Source organism: Pipistrellus hanaki (genome assembly GCF_964339955.1).
Source record: "Pipistrellus hanaki genome assembly, chromosome: 3".
Classification (NCBI taxonomy): domain Eukaryota; kingdom Metazoa; phylum Chordata; class Mammalia; order Chiroptera; family Vespertilionidae; genus Pipistrellus; species Pipistrellus hanaki.
In genome coordinates this window covers 90634084-90653478 of record NC_140505.1, presented here as the reverse complement: position 1 = coordinate 90653478, position 19395 = coordinate 90634084, and the positions used below count along the sequence as shown (strand labels likewise).

General features: G+C 40.7%; 1 pseudogene across 1 annotated transcript; it reads right to left on the bottom strand.

The window, feature by feature from the left end:
- Positions 1–17320: 17320 nt before the first annotated feature.
- On the bottom strand, positions 17321–18628 carry LOC311620121 (heterogeneous nuclear ribonucleoprotein A1-like; annotated as a pseudogene). Its single transcript has one exon. The product of its transcript is annotated as a heterogeneous nuclear ribonucleoprotein A1-like (transcript).
- Between the last annotated feature and the right edge of the window lie 767 nt (positions 18629–19395).

The window sequence follows — 19395 nt, the reverse complement described above, 5'->3', positions numbered from 1 at the left end:
AACTGAGTCTTATAGGATGTAGGTAACTACAATATTACTCTCTTGTTGTCCTCAAGATTCTATCTTTGTCTTTAATGCTTGTCATTTTAATTATGATGTGTCTTGTTGTGGGTTTCTTTGTGGCCATCTTGATTGGAGCTTTCTGTGCTTCCAGAACTTGTGTGACTTTTACTTCACCAGGTTAGGGAAGTTTCCTGTCATTATTTCTTCAAACAGGTTCTCTAACCTTTGCTCACTTTCTTCTCCCTTTGGCACCCTTATGATATGGATGTTATTTCATTTCATGCTGTCCCAAAATTGTCTTCAACTGTCCTCATGCTTTTAAAGTATTTTTTTTTTCCTTTTGCTACTCTAATTTAGTGAGTTTTTTTCTACCTTGTCTTATAAGCCACTGTTAATTCCTTCTAGGATATTCTTTATTTCAGCTGTTATTCTTATTTCTTATGGATGTTTTTCATAGTGTCAATGCGCCCCCCCCCCCTTTTTTTTTTAAATGCAGTTGAACATTCTAAAGACCAATACTTTATATTTTGTTTCTGATAACTGCTTTTCTCCATTTCATTTAGCTTTTTTTCTGGAGATTCCTCCTGTTCTTTCATTTGAGGCTTATTTTTTTCTCTCTAAGTTTTGCTGTTTCTTAAAACGTATTTCTATTGATTTCTTAGAGGAAGAGAGAGGGAGAGAGAGAGATATAGAACATAAATAATAAGAAAGAATCATTGATTGACTGCCTCTTGCATTCCCCCTGCTGGGGATCAAGTCTGCAACCTGAGTATGTGGCCTGGCTGGGAATTGTACAGCGATCTCCTGATTCATAGGTTGATGCTCAACAATTGAGCCATGCTGCCTGAGGTGTTTCTTTGTGTTTGTTTCTGTGTATTGAATAAGATTAGTATGCCTCCTACTCTTGGTGGTATGGCCTTATTGTGTGACCCAATTGTGCCATCTCTTTGGTCTTTAGAGCCGGATGCTCTAGGAATGTCCCTTGTATGGGTTATGTGGGCCCTGTTATTGAATTTGGATCTCGATAGCTATTGACCTTTTCATAGGTGGGCTCAGCCTTCAGGATTGCTGATTGTGAGCAACTCTGACCCAATTGTGCCAACTATTATATAGGTATTGACAGAACAGTAAAAGACAAAACCAGACCAAAAAAACAGATGAAAAAACTGCCATGAATCAATAACAAAAACAAAGCCACAATGAAAAACTGATAAGCCCTGGCCAGTTTTGCTAAGTGGATAGAGCATTGGCCTGAGGACAAGGGTCCCAGGTTCAATTTTGGTTAAAGGCATGTACCTCTGTTGTAGGCTCTTCCCCAGTTGGGGCATGTGCAGGAGGCAATGAGTCAATGCGTTTTTCTCACATCAACATTCCTCTGTCTTTCCCCCTCTCTTCCACTCTCCCTAAAAATCTATGGAAAAATATCCTTGGGTGAGGATTTTTAAAAAAGAAAAAAGACTGAGAAAGTGAAAAAAATATATAAAAGACATAAAACCCAAATTATTATAGAAATTAAATGAGAATATGAAAGAAAGAAGGAAAAGAATAAAATAAGAGAAAAATAAATAAAATAACAATAATTAAAAAAATCAGACTAATTAATACAATACAATATATAATAAAATGGGGAAAGAAAAATGGGAAAAGACAAAATAAAAAAAATAAAATAAAAATAAGAGAAAGGAAAAAAAGAATAGAATAATAAAAAAAAAAAAAGAGAGAGAAATAAGAGAATGTGGAAGAAGAAAAAAAGAAGAAGAAAAAACACCCAAAATCTTTTGGCTGTGCTATTTGTGGAGCTCTCTGGATTTTGCTCTGATATTTTGAATCTGGCCCCTTGGTCACTGCCAATGTTGCTGTTCTTCCCTGGCCCTGGGAAACCTTGACTGATGCATGGCAGGGCTGAGCCCCAGATAGTCTGGTGGGCAGGGACTCTATAGCCCAGTGGCTGGGTTTTCCTTTGGCATGGCACCTTGAATATCCTTGTTTTGAGCTGCTCTACCTTTCCCAAGAAACTGGGCTCTGTGGGGTTATCTGTGTCCTAAACAGGATGTTTTAAACAGTCTCATACTAGGGATGGTGCTCATAACTTGTAGGGACAATGGGCACTTCCTCTCTTTCCAAAGCCTCAGCTCTGCCTGAGTCACTGGCACCACGATGTCACCACCCCAAGCATGAGAGAAAGAAAGAGAAAGATCAATGTAAGAGTGTAACATCAAGCCCCTGCCTCTTGTCCTCCCCCTAATGGGGGACTGTACCCATAACCTGGGCGTATGCCCTGACTGGGAATTGAACCAGCAACCTTTTGGTGCATGTTATGATGCTCAACCAAATGAGCCACATCAGCCAGGGCAGCACTCCAGTATTTTAACTCAGCCAGCCCTCACCGTGGGGCCTCTCCCCAGGATCCTACTAGGCTGGATGTTCGAGTTCTCCAGACCACCAAGCCCAGCCACATGGGTGCTGATTATTGGTCCATAGCATTTTTTTCAGGTGGGAAAAATGTTACCTACTCTTCACACAAGGTGGGGTGGATCGATCCTGTTTCCCAGGGCACTCTATCTGGCCACTGTCCTGCTCTCCATGTAGGTTCTTTCAGAGGATAAATGGTCCCTCAGATTTATTGCTGAGTGAACTGGTCAGACACCTCAGTTGCCTGAGTTCCACTGCATGGCCCCTCCCATAGATACAGATCAGAATGAACTTCCCAGGTTAGTGTTGTACCAAAGCAAGCATTCTTTGCTGGGAATAGTGCAGTATATTCTCCCTTGTCGACTAAATCACCAATGATTTTCACTGTCTGATGTTAATTGGGGTCCCCTTCCCTTTGTTGCTGTGTGTGTGTGTGTGTGTGTGTGTGTGTGTGTGTCCCTGAATGAGGCTAAGATCTCATGCTTTCCAGGGTCTGGTTCTGCATGGCCACACCTCCCCTTCTGCTTTCTAGCCACTCCGCTGCTGTGCAGCTATGCAAGTTGGCTCACCCACTCTGCTCTCTTCTCCAATCTCCATGTTCCCTGCTCACAATATTTCAGATCAGCTATTTTCAACTGGTTTTTCAAGCTGAATGTTTTGCAGTTTATCTATAAGTCTGATCCAGTGCTAGGAGCAAGTGGATGGAGTTTTCCTAGTGTATTGCCATCTTGGACTCTCTCTGGTAAATCAGGAGCCTCAATTACAATTTTAATATTTGTTTCAGAGCCTTATTATGTGGGGCACTTGCCAGGCCTGAGACTGCAGTAACCTTCCCTTAGTCCCAAACCCTTTTGACTTTCAGAGTTAATCCTCCCACAATTTTAAAAGCTTGGTGCTGGGTAGAGCTCCTTCCTTTTGCAGGTAGCTCATGGGGAAGCCACATGCCACATCAGTTTTTCTAAGATCTGAGGAAGAAGGAGCCTCCAGGAAAAGTGGGGGAAATTCACCACAAATTTTACTAATTTGGGGTCACTTCATATAATGTTCTAAGAATATGAAATACTATTACCTTGTGGAAAATCAGTCTCCCTCACTTGTGCCAGTAATGATTTCTGTATGGTAAGTAATAAATACTATTAAAAGAAAAGTAAGAGATATTCTTCAGGAACTGAGCATCAGGGTGGAAACTTGGCTTCCTTCCCATGAGGAAAAAATAACAGGCTATGCATTGCAAGGTGAAGGAAGAAAAGCTTAGCAATGGGAGAGGAAAAACACCATTTAGATACTTGTCAAAATGACTTTTATAAGTCTCTCTTTTTGGATCTTTGCAAGGAAATAAGTCTAGGTTGTCACTTTGAGTAAATGTAAGCATAAAATAAGGTAAATTATAGCTTGAAGATCATGCATATGTGTGAAATATATTATGTTAACCTAAAAATAAAATGACAAAGTGAGAGACAAAAAACATTTATTTGAAATCCAAGAGAATAACTATCTAGAAAGCACTGATACAGGCAGAAACTCAAATAATGTTAATTGTGAATGGCTCTAGATCTTAGACCTCTGTCTTTGAGTTTTAGCTAAGAAATAATTCAGTTACAAGGCTCAAATACAAGCAAAAAATATTTAGGAAATCACAGAGGTAGAAGAAGTGGACCATGGAAGAAGTGAGCCATTTGGGCTTTATGGGCTCAGGAAACATGTTACAGAGGCAAAGAAGGGGAAGAGTGTACACTAGGTCTTTTGTGTTAAGGGTTTTTATCTGGAGGGATCAGGGGAGAATTTAAATAGTATATTCATCAGCTTTCCAGGTGTGTTTCTTTAGGGTTATGTTCTCTAGTGTTTGGTTGGCACCACAGCAAGGGATCATTAGTCATCCCAGCTGGATCTGATGTGAGCCATGGTGTTGTCCCCATCTGGTTCATCTAGAGCTGAAACACAAGGCCTAGCTAGATGATATCTTTAATTTGACTAAAGCTCTTTCTCTGTGGTCAAGAGAGTAAGGTTTTGTTATTAAGACTATGTGATGTGGGTTAGAACCTTACTGTCTCGAGGGCTTAATGCCTAAGGGAATGGTCATGCAAGGGATTGATGGGAGTCATATGAAGTTTTTTCTCCTGCCCACCTCTCCTTGTTCATCCTCTAAAGGGGTCTACCATATAAGTGACTTTCCAGGGATGAAAGGTTAGAAGAGGGTCTAAATTGCATGACCAGTGATATGCTAGTGGAGGAAAGGTTACTTCAGGGGTGAGGTCCTACCTTAGAATTGTGTGATGTTAGGCACCTAGGGCTTTCCACCACAAGGTTTTCCCATATCTAGCTCTGCTCATGTCTATCTAACTACCTACTTGTAATATATCAATGTTATATATCAATTGTAATATATCAATTGTAATATATCAATGTTACAATTAGGGATGAAGGCAAGGAGTTTTATGAGAAGGATAAAGGGAAAATTACATAGATAGAAGAAAGGAGTTTTTAATAGATGCAAATAAACTAAATTTATTCTTTAGGTATAGGTGGTGTTGATAACTATAAAGAATGTTTATAATCATCAGTCCTGTGGCCAGGAGGTCTGCTCTCCTGTTAGCTTTTACAAATACTTGTTTGGAATAAACCTCTTTCCAAAGGTTATTTTGCCCAGTTCAAACATTCCTTAGGTTTGAAGATTAAGATGTGCAAGAAAGTTCATTTGGAATGGCTGCCTTATCACAAATTTATGTCTTTAAAAATTAATTTATTAGGGTGATATTGGTTAATACAATTATATAAGTTCCAGGTGTATAATTCTGTAATACATCATCTGTATAGTCCATTGTGTGCTCACTACTGAAAATCTAGTCTCCTTCCATTACCATATATTTGACCCTCTTTATACTTTTTGTCCTCCCCCACCCTTTCCCCTCTGATAACCCCCGTTTTGTTGTCTTTGCCTATGAGTTGGTTTTGCTTATTTTGTTGTAGCTTTCTGTTTTATATCCCACATATGAGTAAACTAATATGATTCTTGTTCTTTTCTATACTTTGCTTAGATATTACTTTCAAGATACATCTATGTTTTTGCAAATATTGGTATGTCATCATTTTTTAATGGCTGAGTAGTTAGTATTCCATTGGATATAAGTACAGATATTCTTTATCCAATCATCCACAGAAGGACAATTAGGTTGTTTTCATGTCTTGGCCTCCACGAATAATTCTGCAATGGACATATATATATATATATATATATATATATATATATATATATTATTATTATGAATACATGTTTTCAATTTTGTTTGGTAGATGTCCAGAAGAGGCATTACTGGGTCATATGGTAAGTCTAGCCTTAATTTTCTGAGGAAATGTCATACTGTTTTCCATAGTGGTTGTACCAGTTACATTCCCACAAGCAATGTATAGGGCTTCCTTTTGCTTCACATCCTCTCCAACACTTATTTTTTGTTTTGTTGATAATAGCCATTCTAACAGATGTGAAGGTAGTATTTCATTGTGCTTTTGATTTGCATTTTCCTTATAGCTAGTAAAGCTGAGCATCTTTTCACATATCTGTTAGCCATCTCTATGTTTGTTTGTTTGTTTGTTTGTTTGTTTGTTTCTTTCTTTCTTTCTTTCTTTCTTTCTTTTTTTACATCAATCTTTATTGTTCATATTATTACAAAGGTTCCTCATTTCTTCCTCCCTCCACCAGGTTCCCACCCCACCCTCTGCCCTTTCCCCACCCCCCATTGTCCTCATCCATAGGTGCACAGTTTATGTTCAGTCTCTTCCCACATCCACCACTCCCCTTTTCCCCAAGAATTGTCAGTCCACTCCCCTCCCGTATCTCTGATTCTATTATAATCAACAGTTAATATTGTTCATCAGGTTTTTTAATTTCTTTGTTTTTTAAATTAATAAACTTATATATTTTTAAGAATAAATTTTAAAATCTAATAATTTTAAACCTTGTTTTTTCTGCCCAGGGAACTGAGGAGCAAACTTGTTTACATGTAAACTTGCCTTTAGGCTATCAAAAGGCGTAGCCATTCAAATGTAAATGAACACATTGTTTAAAGATAGCTGCTGGCTGAACTTGGATTACCTGTTCTGGGTGGGAAGGGCTTGTCCTCCCCTTTCTCCATTAAAATTAAGGTGTTAACTTTAAAACCTCTTTTTGGCAAGAGACCTTAAACTTTCAGAACTTTGAATTTTTCAGGTAGTAAATCAATTACTTAGCATTTTCTCAAATCAATGATACCTCCACATTCCCAAGGACACACTTAGATCCAAATAGATCAACCAACTTCATCCAGACCCCACACAAGGCACTCACAGATCAACACCCCAGTGCTACAACAACTCAACACATCCAGATCTAAGCCTTCATCACTTGATTCAGCAGACTCTCAAGTTCCCCCAAAAGATTCCAGCCATGTCTGAGAAGCAGCCCTGGGGCATGGGCAGGCGAGGAGCGAGCTGTTTCCAGCCCGGCTGCTCCGGGCCTGGCCTCTGTTGCTCTGGTCCGCTCCACAACCAGCTGCTACGGGTCTGGCTGCTGCTACTTGGGGCCCGGTTGCTGCCGCTCCGGGCCTGGATACTGCTGTTCCAGGCCTGGCTGTTCCGTACCCGTCTGCTCCTGGCCGCTCCCGGCCTGGCTGCTCTGGGCCTGGCCGCTGCTGCTCCGGGCCCGGCCGCTCTGGGCCTGGCTGCTTTCAACCCGGCTGCTCTGGGCCCGGCTGCTCTGGGCCCGGCTGCTCCAGGCCCGGCCCCTACGGGCCTGGATGTTCCCGGCACAACCAGAGCTTTTATCTCCTTCCCGCTAGGGCAATCTAGCATCAGAGTCAACAGTCCGTCCTCTGCACGCAATGTGCACGACTCCGGGAGCTCTGCCCTTTGCCACTCCCCTGGGATTCCACCTCACAGCCCTGTCTCCCTCTGTTTGAGCCTGGGTCCCCAGGGTCTGGACTAGAACTGGGTTTCAGCGCTATCAGACTGGGGTTCAGCCTAGTCTGGAGCTTTTATTTCCTTCCCGCTAGGGAACGCCAGCCAGGTACTCAGCCTCCCCCTCCTCTCTGGCTCCATCCTCTCTGTGTGCGCACACGCAGCATGTCTCCATACCTTAGGCTTTTACAGCTCCTCTGATTTTCCTTCTGGTTTTCTCTTTCCTTCTTGTTGTAGAATTTTCAGTCAGTCGACTTCCTGTAGCTCTGGGCAATGTCCATTTTATATTTTAGTTGTATTTTATTGAATTATATTTTATATTTAGTTGTATTTTATTGAATTATATTTTTGTTGTGTGCAGCTGCCGTTAGGTGTTTACCTGTGCAGCCATCTTGGATCCTCTGCCATCTCTATGTTTCTGTTCTTGGGGAAAGTGTCTATTCAGACCCCCTTTTAAAATATAATTGGTTAATATTTTTAATATATTTTTGAGTTGGATGAGTTCTTTTTATGACTTCTTGATATATTTTGAATATTAGCTCCTTATCAGAGGCATTGTTTGCAAATATCTACTTCCATTCAGTTGGTTGACTTTTTGTTTTGTTGATGGTCTTTTATGCTGTGCAGAAGTACTTTAGATTGGTAAATCCCATTCATTGATTTTTGCTTTTACTTTCCTTTGGGGTCAAGTTAATAAAATCCTCTCTGGTTCAAATTCCATAAGTTTAGTACCTATGTTTTCTTTCATGCATTTGATTGTTTTGTTAGCATAGGTAGCTATTTATTAATATAAAAAAGGAAGCAAAAGGAAATCAAATAATAAGCTTATTAAACTGGAAAGCTGAAGCAGGTATCAGGACAGCATTTCATCGAGTTTGCTGGGGAACCATAGCATAAACAGGCTCATTCACACACTTCAGGGGGCTGCTGCTTAATTCTCACAGTGGACAGAAAAATGACCCCAGGGCTGCTGCTGGCATGGTATCAAATTCCCAGAAAGAGAAGGAGGGGAAATTTCTCTGCTCAGCACATGTGCAGTAGAAAGCAGATAATGTAACAGAACTTTTGGACATGTGCAGTGAGAGCCAGGTGACAACATAGAGAGGCAGAGCCTAATCTGGGAAAAATGGAAAGGCAATCAGATCAGATAAAGGGTGTGGAACCTCAGTAGGTCCAGGAAAATAATTGGTTGGGACGAGGACATGGAAAGATATAGAAAGTTGGGTTGGATGGTTTGAATGGTGCTTTGTTCTTTACTATGAACCAAAAAAATATATGGAGGATTAACAGGAGCCTCATGGCAGTTGCTCCTAGAGACTACCTGTCCTCTACATCCCTGAGGGTGTATAAATTCCCTTTACCCAAAATAAAATCTTGGCATCAAGTTTAAACTTCTCCACACACGTACTATTTGAAATTCTTTGCTCTTGATACCACAAAATAACTCATTTCACCAGAAACAGTTTCAGGTCTCATGTTTAGATCTTTAATCCATTTTGAGTTAATTTTTGTTTATATTGTCTGAAAGGTTAAACTTGTTGATGCGTGGGTAGACTAAAGAGCAATTTCATAAGGTAAATAAGAATAAATTGAATTTATTTAAAGAAAAGAGGATGGGGGATTGGGATAGCTAAAGGGAAGGGCTATATAGCACCAAGTAAAAAGGTATTGGGTTGATGATGGCAACAAAAATATACTTAGGACCGTGAAACAAGGAAGGTGTATAGAAGAAGTAACAAAATAGCCTAGATTGGGCTGCTTTGGCTCACTTAGGTGTCATAGAAAAGGATACCTTGGAGACAAATTCAAGGAGTTAGGCTGGGATGAACTGTTGCACATTGGTCCCCTGGTTGCAAGTCTCATGGGATCCCTTAAGGGGAAGAAGGGAGAATGGAATGGCATTGGTGTGCTCCTCTTTGGGAGAGTGCACACTGGGTTCTTCATTCTGAGCATATTTTTCTCTCTCTTTCAGGTGAACATCTTAGGGGAGGTTTCAGAGAAGACTCTCAATAGAATATTCATCAGCTTTCCAGGTGTGTTCTTTTAGGGTCATGTTCTCTACTGATTGGTCACTACCAGAGCAGGGGGCCATTAGTTAATGCAGCTGGTCATGTGGTAGCCATAGTGTCACTTGTCTGGTTTTGCTGCCTTTCTGGGTCTGGAGCTGAAATCCAACTGAGGCTTATTAGGAGATGTTATAAGGGAGGAAAAGGTCAGGGGGGTTAAACTGCATGACTAGTGATGTGAAAAGTTAGAATCCAAAGCACATGACCGGTGATATTCTAGGGCAATGGGGGAGAGGGGTAGGTTACCCTGAGGGTGAGGTTCTTGTTTTCCCAATTTTTCCCCTTGCTAGGCATCCTGGTGAGTTTCTATACATGGCCCATCATTTTTGCTCTGCTCATGTCTGTCTAACAGTGTCAAATAGCAGACTATTTTCATTCTTTTGCACGTGGCTTTGCAATTTTTCCAACACCACTTATTGAACAGGCTTTCTTTTCTCCATTGGATGCTCTTTTGTTGAAAATTAGTTGCTCATATTCATTTGGATTTATTTCAGGCTCTCAATTCTGTTCCATTGGTTTGTGTGTCTGTTTCTCTGCCATATTTAGATTATTGTAGCTTTGTAGTATAATTTGAAGTCAAGGAGTGTGATATCTACCTCCAGCACTTACCCTTTTCCCCATAGGATTGCTTAGGTTTCATTTAAATATGATATATTTTTTGTTCTACTTCTTTGAAAAATGCCATTGGAATATTGATGGCATTTGAATTAAATCTGTAGATAATAAATTATGCTGAACCCCAGTTGCATCATAGGGCAGGGCTGATAGGAAGCTAAGACCATTTCTTCCAATTCATGAGAATAAAATATCTATTCATTTCTTTGTGTCTTCTTCAAATATTTTCAACAATTGCTTTGGTTTTCAGTGTATAGGTTTTTCAGTTCCTTTGCTAAGTTTATTCCTAGATGTTTCATTCTTCTGTTGCAATTGAAAGTGGAATTGTTTTATTTATTTATTTATTTATTTATTTATTTATTTATATTTTATATTTTATTGTTAGTATATAAGAATGCAATGAATTTAAAAAATATATTTTTATTGATTTTTTATAGAGAGGAAGGGAGAGGATAGAGAGTCAAAAACATCGATGAGAGAGAAACATCGACCAGCTGCCTCCTGCACACCTCCCACTGGGGATATGCCTGCAACCAAGGCACATGCCCTTTACTGGTATTGTACTTGGGACCTCTCAGTCCACAGGCTGAGGCTCTATCCATTGAGCCAAACCAGTCTGGCATAATGGATTTTTTTTTTTAAAAATATGTTTTTAGAAAGAGATAATGGAAAACAGAAAACCAAGATGGTGGCAAAGAGATAGTGGAAAACACCTAAACTGCTGCCTCACACAACAATTTCAAAACTACAACTAAAAGACAAAACAAACATCATCCAGAACCACAGGAAAGCTGGCTGAGTGGAAATTCTACAATTAAAAAGAAAGAGGAAACCACACAGAATCAGAGGATCTGCAAAAGGCTGAGGTACAGAGACATGCACGTGTGTGGCTGAGTGCCTGGCTGGCTTTCCTAGTAGGAAGGAGACAAAAGCTCCTGATTTTGCCGAACCCCAGTTGCAACTGCACTGAACCCCAGTTCTAGGTGAGACCCTGGAAACCTAGGCTTATACAGGGGGAATCTGGACCATCAGGCGGAAACTCAGGGGAGCCACAAAAGGCAGAAGTCTGGAGGCGCATGTGTGAGTGCATGAAGAGAGGACTGACTGCTGAATACCGATGACTTTCTCTAGCGGGTGAGAAATGAAAGCTCCCCTACTATGTTGAACTCCAGTTCTAGACCAGACTCTGGGATTCCAGATTCAATGGGGAGAGAAACTGGACTGTCTAGCAGCAGGCGAAACTCAAGGGCGGCTTACTCTTTGAGGTGCTTGCAGTGATTACTGAGGGACACCGAGACCCAGGGGCATCATAGGGCAGGGCTGATGGAAAGCTAAGACTGTCTGCTCAGCCCCAAGACTCCGCCCCATCCAAGATGAGCACAGAGGCTTTTGCAATTTTGCAAGTCTTGTATCATAAGGCTGTCTCCATCACAGAAGTTCTGGCATAAACACAGCTGATCCTCAAAGCCAATTGGCCTGGAAATAAATTCCTCCCAGTGATTCCAACAACAATCTAGACTTTACTATAACAAGGCTGTACACACAGTCCACAAACAGGTAACTGGGGAGGCTGAGTCACTGGGCCATATAGGAAACCTAGCACACAAAGCTACCCTACCAACTCAGGGAAGCAGCCAAAATGTGGAGACAAAGAAACAGGTCACAAATGAAAGAAAAGGAGGGAAACAAATGACTGGATATAGAGTTCAAAACCATGGTTAAAAGGTTTTTCAAGAATTTCTTGAACAGGTGAATAAATTTATTTATTTATTTTTTTAAAAAATATATTTTATTGATTTTGTACAGAGAAGAAGGGAGAGAGATAGAGAGTTAGAAACATCGATGAGAGAGAGTCATTGATCAGCTGCTTCTTGCACACCCCCTACTGGGGATATGCCTGCAACCAAGGTACATGCCCTTGACCGGGATCGAACCTGGGTCCTTCAGTCCCCAAGCCGATGCTCTATCCATTGAGCCAAACCGGTTTGGGCCAGGCAAATAAATTTAGCCAAACCCTCAAGGATATGAAAAAGGACCAACTAGAAATTAAACATACACTGAAATAAAAAATATTATACAGAGACCCAATAGCAGATTAGAAGAACACAAGAATCAAGTCAAAGATTTGAAATACAAAGAAGTAAAAAAACACTCAACTGGAAAAGCAAAAAGAATCCAAAAATTTGAAGATAGTGTAAGAAGCCTCTAAGATAACTTCAAGCATACCAACATCAGAATAATGGGGGTGTCAGAAAAAAAGAAAGAGCAAGACACTGAAAACCTATTTGAAGAAATAATGACTGAAAACTTCCCCCACCTGGTGAAAGAAATAGACTTACAAGTCCAGGAAGCACACAGAATCCCAAACAAAATAAATCCAAAGAGGACCACACCAAGACACATCATAATTAAAATGCCATGAGCAAAAGACAAAGAGAGAATATTAAAAGCAGCAAGAGAAAAACAGTTAATTACTTACAAGGGAACACCCATATGATCGTCTGCTGATTTCTCAACAGAAACTATGCAGGCCAGATGGGAGTGGAAAGAAATATTCAAAGTGATGGATAGATAGCAAGAACCTACAACCAAGATTACTCTACCCAGCAAAGCTGTCATTCAGAATTGAAAGTCAGATAAAGAGCTTCACAGACAAGAAAAAGTTAAAGGAGTTCATCAACACTAAACCAGTATTATATGAAATGCTTAAAGGTATTCTTTAAGAAGATTATGAAGAAGAAATAGGTAAATATAAAAATTATGAACAACAAATACTTATCTATCAACAAGTGAATCTAAAAATCAAGTGAATAAAAAATCTGATGAACAGAATAAACTGATGAATATAATAGAGTCAGGGCATAGAAAGGGAGTGGACTAAACATTCTCATGGCAGGAGGGATAAAAATGGTGGCAGAATAGATAGATGTGTTTCGAGCCTTGTCCTGGAAGAGAAAGAAAGAACAGCTGAGAGTCACACAGGCAGTGTTTGTTAGAAAACCAAGGGACAGCTGAACTCCAGGTGAAGGTGGGGGACTGCTGAATCCCCTGACAGAGCAGCACCCAGATGGCTGGGTCCCCTCCTGGAGCTATGGCCTCAGACAGGAAACCTCACCATTATGAAAGGAAAAATGGATCTTGTTGGAGGCCTGAAAATCCACAGCTGTAGTGACTGCCAAACAGCTGTGAGCACCAGAACACGCTCTCCAGGTTGCGTGAATGCTTCAACTCAAAGGAGCTCTCCACTCCACCACAGAAAGGTCAGATTTAGACGGGGATAAGATGCGGTCTCTGGTCCCAACAGGAGAGAGAAACCCACGTGTGAGCTGCAGCAGCTGGAGGACTGGGGAAGTCTGTGCCTGGAGAAGTCCATGGCTGTTGGGGCTGGTGTGATCCATGATTGTGGAAGGGGGCCTCAGAGTTTCTAACAGAGGGTGTCTCTAAAGAATAACACATTTTGATCTGATTTTGATCTGACATGAAGGCATAGCCTGGGACTTTCAGGGTGTGCAGGCTGCTTGGATTTTTCTACCAGCATCTGCAAACCGGTATTGAGTGCTACAGAGATAGAAGGTAGAGTGGCCTTAGAGTCCTGGAAGTCAACCCAGAAACACTGCCACACATGGGCTGAATCATAAATTGACACTAGTATAATTAAAAAATAAATAAATAAAGGAATATGGCTGCTTAAAAATCTCCGGCATATGCCAAAAGATCTTCACTGATACTGCTCCTAGGGCAATGGAAGCTAAAGAGAAAATAAACAAATGGGACTACATCAAAATAAAAAGCTTTTTCACAGCAAAGGAAACCATCAATAAAACAACAAGAAAGCCCACTGCATGGGAGAACATATTTGCCAATGATATCACAAATAAAGGCTTAATCTCCAACATTTATAGAGAACTCATACAATTTAACAAAAAGAAGATAAACAACCCAATTAAAAAATGGGCAACTGATCTAAATAGACACTTTTTGAAAGAAGACAGAAGGAAAGCAAAAGACACATGAAAACATGCTCAAAGTCACTAATCATCAGAGAGATGCAAATCAAAACAACAGTATGGTATCATCTTACACCTGCCAGAATGGCTATCATCAACAAATCAACAAATGACAAGTGTTGGCGAAGGTCTGGAGAAAAAGAAACTGTTTTACACTGCTGGTGGGAATGCAGACTGGTGAAGCCACTGTTGGGGACAGTATGGAGTTTTCTCAATAAACTAAAAATTGAATTCCCATTTGACTCAGGGATCCCACTTCTAGGAGTATATCCCAAGAAACTAAAAACACCAATCAGAAAGGATATATGCACTCCCATGTTCATAGCAGCACAATTCACAGCCTAAATGCCCAATCAGCAGATGAGTAAATTAAAAAACTGTGGTACTTCTACACAATGGAATACTACACTGCAATAAAGAAGTAGGAGTTCCTACCATTTGCATCAACATGGATGGAGTTGGAGAGCATTATGCTAAGTGAAATAAGCCAGACAGAGAAAGGTATACATCACATGATCTTACTCATTTGTGGAATATATTGAACGGCATAGATGATGAACAAGAACAGATCCAGAGACTGAGTAACATCGACCAGAGCCTCAAACCTCAGGGAAAGAGGGAGTTGATTGGAGGAAGGGGGAGAGATAAACCAAGGAACTTGCATGCATGCATATAAACCTAAACAATGGACACAGATAACAGGTGGGTGGGGCATGAGTGGGGGGTAGGAGGTAATGTGGGGACACATATGTAAAATAATAATAATAATATAATATAATATAATAATTTATAATATAATATAATATAATATAATATATTGTAATATAATATAATATAATATAATATAATATAATATAATATAATATAATATAATTAATATAATAAAAAAGAAAGTGTGAGGCAACTGGAACCCCAAGAATACTTGAGAACATCTTTTCTGCCATGCTAGCTGTCATCAGCTATAAGGTAATATTACCTGGGGCAAATGGAGAAGTATTTTGGATTTATGTTCCTGACCCTTCATGGGTGGGAGCCCTTATATGGGCTGATTCCCCCACCTAATGTAGTCACCAATAATACCAAACACCTTGGTCATCCAGGAGCACCATGGGTGGTGCAAAGAAGTATAATTACATAGGGGTCTCAACCCAGTTTCCCTTTTGTATGACACAAAATCAAACCACTGCCCCTTTGTGTGTAAAATTAAAGAGAGATTTATGGCTTGTGTGGACACCAAAGGAAGGGACTATCACTGCTTGCTCCTTGGAAGAGGTGCAGAAATGTAACTAAGATCTTGTATTGAATATATACAAAAAGAAATTTACAGCCACTTTGAAATGGAATTGCCATGGCCTAGAGCAGGGGTCTGCAACCTTTAACACATAAAGAGCCACTTGGACCCGTTTCCGAAGGAAAAAAAAACACCTGGGAGCCACAAAACCATTGCGACATTTAAAACAAATATAACACTGCATATATTGTTTCTTACCTTAATGCTATATACCGATCGTGCAGTTAGCTGTCAATCTGAAGAAAAAAAGGACTTTTTCACTTAACAATGTAAAATATATTTTTGCAAATTAATAGCTAATTAAAATATTTAATTTACCTGGTTAATGGGATTTTTGCTCCTGAACCTCAGTGCACAGTGTCAGCACATCAGGGCTGTGAGACGTTGCCTTCATTTTCACACAGGCTTGCAAGTTGTCGGAGCCGCGGTAAAGCTTCAAAAGAGCTGCATGCGGCTCTGGAGCCATAGGTTGCCGACACCTGGCCTAGAGCAAAAAATATCCTTCCATGATAACATTCTATAATGTTGTTATAATTTTCCCCAGATTTGTGTTACCACCATTACTTATAATAATATCCCACACCCTTGGAAATCAATAAAAAATTCATCCTTTTGGTGCTTGGAGACAAAGGTAACACATTTCTTGATATTTTAGCATTACAACAGCATAATATACAATTATCCCCCAAAAAACTTACAAATCAATTCTTTGAATGTCTGGCAGCAATTTGAAAAGGACATGAAAGGATTTAATTCCTTCCAATGTGTAGAGGGCCCCCTGGGAAGCACCTGAGCATTCTATATTGGCTGCTCTTGCCCTTTTGGCCAAGAGAGATCCTTTTCTCAAGGTCCAGTGGCCCACAGCTGTTGCCGGAGCTTTCAGTTCATGCCAAGGTTGAAGCATCACGGTGGCTGGTACCATTGATCTGTCTCTCCCCTAGTGGGGTGAGTTGGGCCCTCCCTGGAGAAGAAAGCTGGGTTCCCCAAGATATGTGATCACTGCCAGGGCCTCGCCAAGGCAAGTGCTGGGTGAGGAAGCCACTGGGGCATAGGCTACCAAAGAGACAGAACTGAACCTCACATCACCCTGCTTGGCCCCGGAGGATGGCTGGTTAGCTAGAGATGAGTAAGATTCCTCAGGGAATGAATAACCTAAGACAGGCCCAGTCTCAAAGGGGCCATCAGGAGAGAACTTGGGGGTCAACAGAGGGGGGCACAGACCCTTACCCCCCACCCCCCTGAACCTTCACCCCTTCTGAGGAAGGTCTCCTGCACCCATGGCTGCTTCACTTCCCATGCACAGCTCAAATCGGAACCCAGGTAGCAGACAGAGACTTGGCTGACAGCAGCTGCCCTCTCACTGCAACAAGACTTGTTTGAGATATCTTGTACCCACGTTGTGGGGAAGTGGGTTTTTGATATCTAAATTAAGCCTAGTACCCGGAATGCTCAGGGCCTACTCAAGAGGGCAAATAATCCTTTCCACTAATACCGTAATACACAGGGTAAAATAAGATTGTTGTTAGGGAGTTGAGTTTGACAGAAGAATAATAGTCAAGTTTTCAGAGTAATTTAAATTAGCTAATTGAAATAAGCAAATATTCTGGAAAAATTGATTGTATTTTACAAAAACCTGTTCAGCAAAAATTTTTATTGGCAGTTCACATGTAATTATTCTAAAGCAGTCATATTTTAGTGGGGAAAAAAATAAATTTAAAAGCTATCCAGACTACATTATAAAATTTCCAAAAGCCTTCTAATATTTATTTATTTATTTATTTTTTAAAAAGACACATTTATTCAGCGTCATGATCAGACTATTACATTTAGCAATCAACAGCATGGATGCAAAAAAAAAAAAAAAAAAAAAAAAAAATCTACATTAAAACCCTTGGTTGGAATGCTTTACACTTTCCACAGAACAGAAACTAAAATAACCTGTTATACAATTAGTCACAAGTACAGTCCTCGAGTTTTTTTGCCCATTCACATGAGTATTGTCTAACACATGTCTTCTTTGTAGCAGCTAGGCCCTGCCACCACTGTGCTTGGCTGAGTTCACAAATCTGTTGTAACCTGTAGCTTCCCTGTCACTTCTCTGGCTCTCCTCTCCTGCTAAGCTTTGTTTCCTGGCTGTAATTAAAACCTTCTGCCACTGCCATAGCTGCTGGAACTGCCATAGCCACCTTGGTTTCGTGGTTTGGCAAAGTATTGCCTTCCACCACCATAAGGGCCAGAGCTTCTGCCTCCAAAGTTTCCTCCTTTCATGGGCCCAAAATTTGAAGATTGATTGTTGTAATTGCCAAAATCATTGTAGCTTCCACCACCTCCAAAATTGCTTCCACTACCACCGCCAAAGCCGCCTCCGCCTCCTCCATTGTTATAGCTGTCATAGCTGCCACTCCCGCCATAGCCACTGCCCTGGCTTCCATAACCCTGTCCACCACTTCCATAGCCTCTGCTTCCTCTAGAGTAACCAGGGCCGCCTCCTCCATAACCACCATCATTACCAAATCCATTATAGTCATCCCCACTGCCACCATATCCACCGCCACCATGGCTGCCACCAAAGCCACCTCGACCATGAAGTTTCCTCCATGACCAAAGTTGTCATTTCCACCAAAACCACCTCCACGACCACCTCCGAAGTTTCCAGAACCACTTTGACCTCTTTGGCTGGACAAAGCACTAGCCATCTCTTGCTTAGATAGGGCTTTCCTTACTTCACAGTTGTGTTCATTCACAGTATGGTATTTCTGAATGATAATCTTGTCCACAGAGTCATGGTCATCAAAGGTTACAAAAGCAAAGCCCCTCTTTTTGCCACTGCCTCAGTCAGTCATGATTTCAATCACTTCTATTTTCCCATACTGTTCGAAATAATCTCTTAAGTGATGTTCTTCGGTGTCTTCTTTAATACCACCAACAAAAATCTTTTTCACAGTTAAGTGGGCACCAGGTCTTTGAGAATCTTCTCTTGAGACAGCCCTCTTTGGTTCCACAACTCTCCCGTCCACCTTGTGTGGCCTTGTGTTCATGGCTGCATCCACCTCCTCCACAGTGGCATAGGTGGCTTGGTGTTTGGATCTCTCATCACCACACAGTCCATGAGCATTCCCCATTGCTCAAAATGGCTCCTCAGACTCTCATTGGTTGTTTCAAAGCTCAAACCTCCGATAAAGAGCTTCCTCAGCTGCTACAGCTCTTTGGGAGACTCAGACTTAGACATGATGCCTGCAACAGGGGGGATTCCAACGATGCTCACTCCGCGGTGTTCACCAGCAGAAAGGAGTGATCCAAGGAACGTATCTCGCCTTCTAATATTTAAATAAAATAGGGGGATAGTAGAAGAATATCATGTAAAGAAAAATATCTTGTAAATAAATTACATCTAGAAAATTTTTAATTTAAAAATTAACATTCTTTTGTAATGCTAACAGCAATACACCCATAAAAAACACACATGGTGTCAAAACAAGCCAGAGGAAAATCATTTGGGCAAAAAATGAAAAAGGATCCCAAGTCAAATTTATAGAAAATGTTCCTTTATTAACTTTTGGTCTAGAATATGTTTGTATATGTTCAGAAAACAACTCCAAGACCATGTGGATTTCTGCAACAGAGAGGAATTGACAGGAGTGCTCCAGCCATGAAGACAGAAAAGAAAAACAGCTCAGAGATAAAGGACGCTGGTGATGCCTTGCCATACTAGCTGAAAGCAGATGTGCGGCACTGAAGGTCGCCCAGGACCAAACCAGAGACAGTTGGACCTGCATCATCACCATTTGTACACCATCCAGAACTGAAATATCATTGCTGATATCTACACATAAAGAACTGTTTTACATTGAAATTGGGACTCAAAAGAACTGTTGGCTCCCCCCAAAAAACTCAATACAGACTAATTCATTTGCCTCTCAGCACAACCATTAGGATTGTCTTATTTTCGGTTCTTATAAGTGTATTTCTTGAATAACATGATCTAACACATCTAGGGGAAATAATGAACAACATAAAATGATCAACAAAAATGAACCTGGGGACAAGGAAGCATTGATCAGACTATCAAACT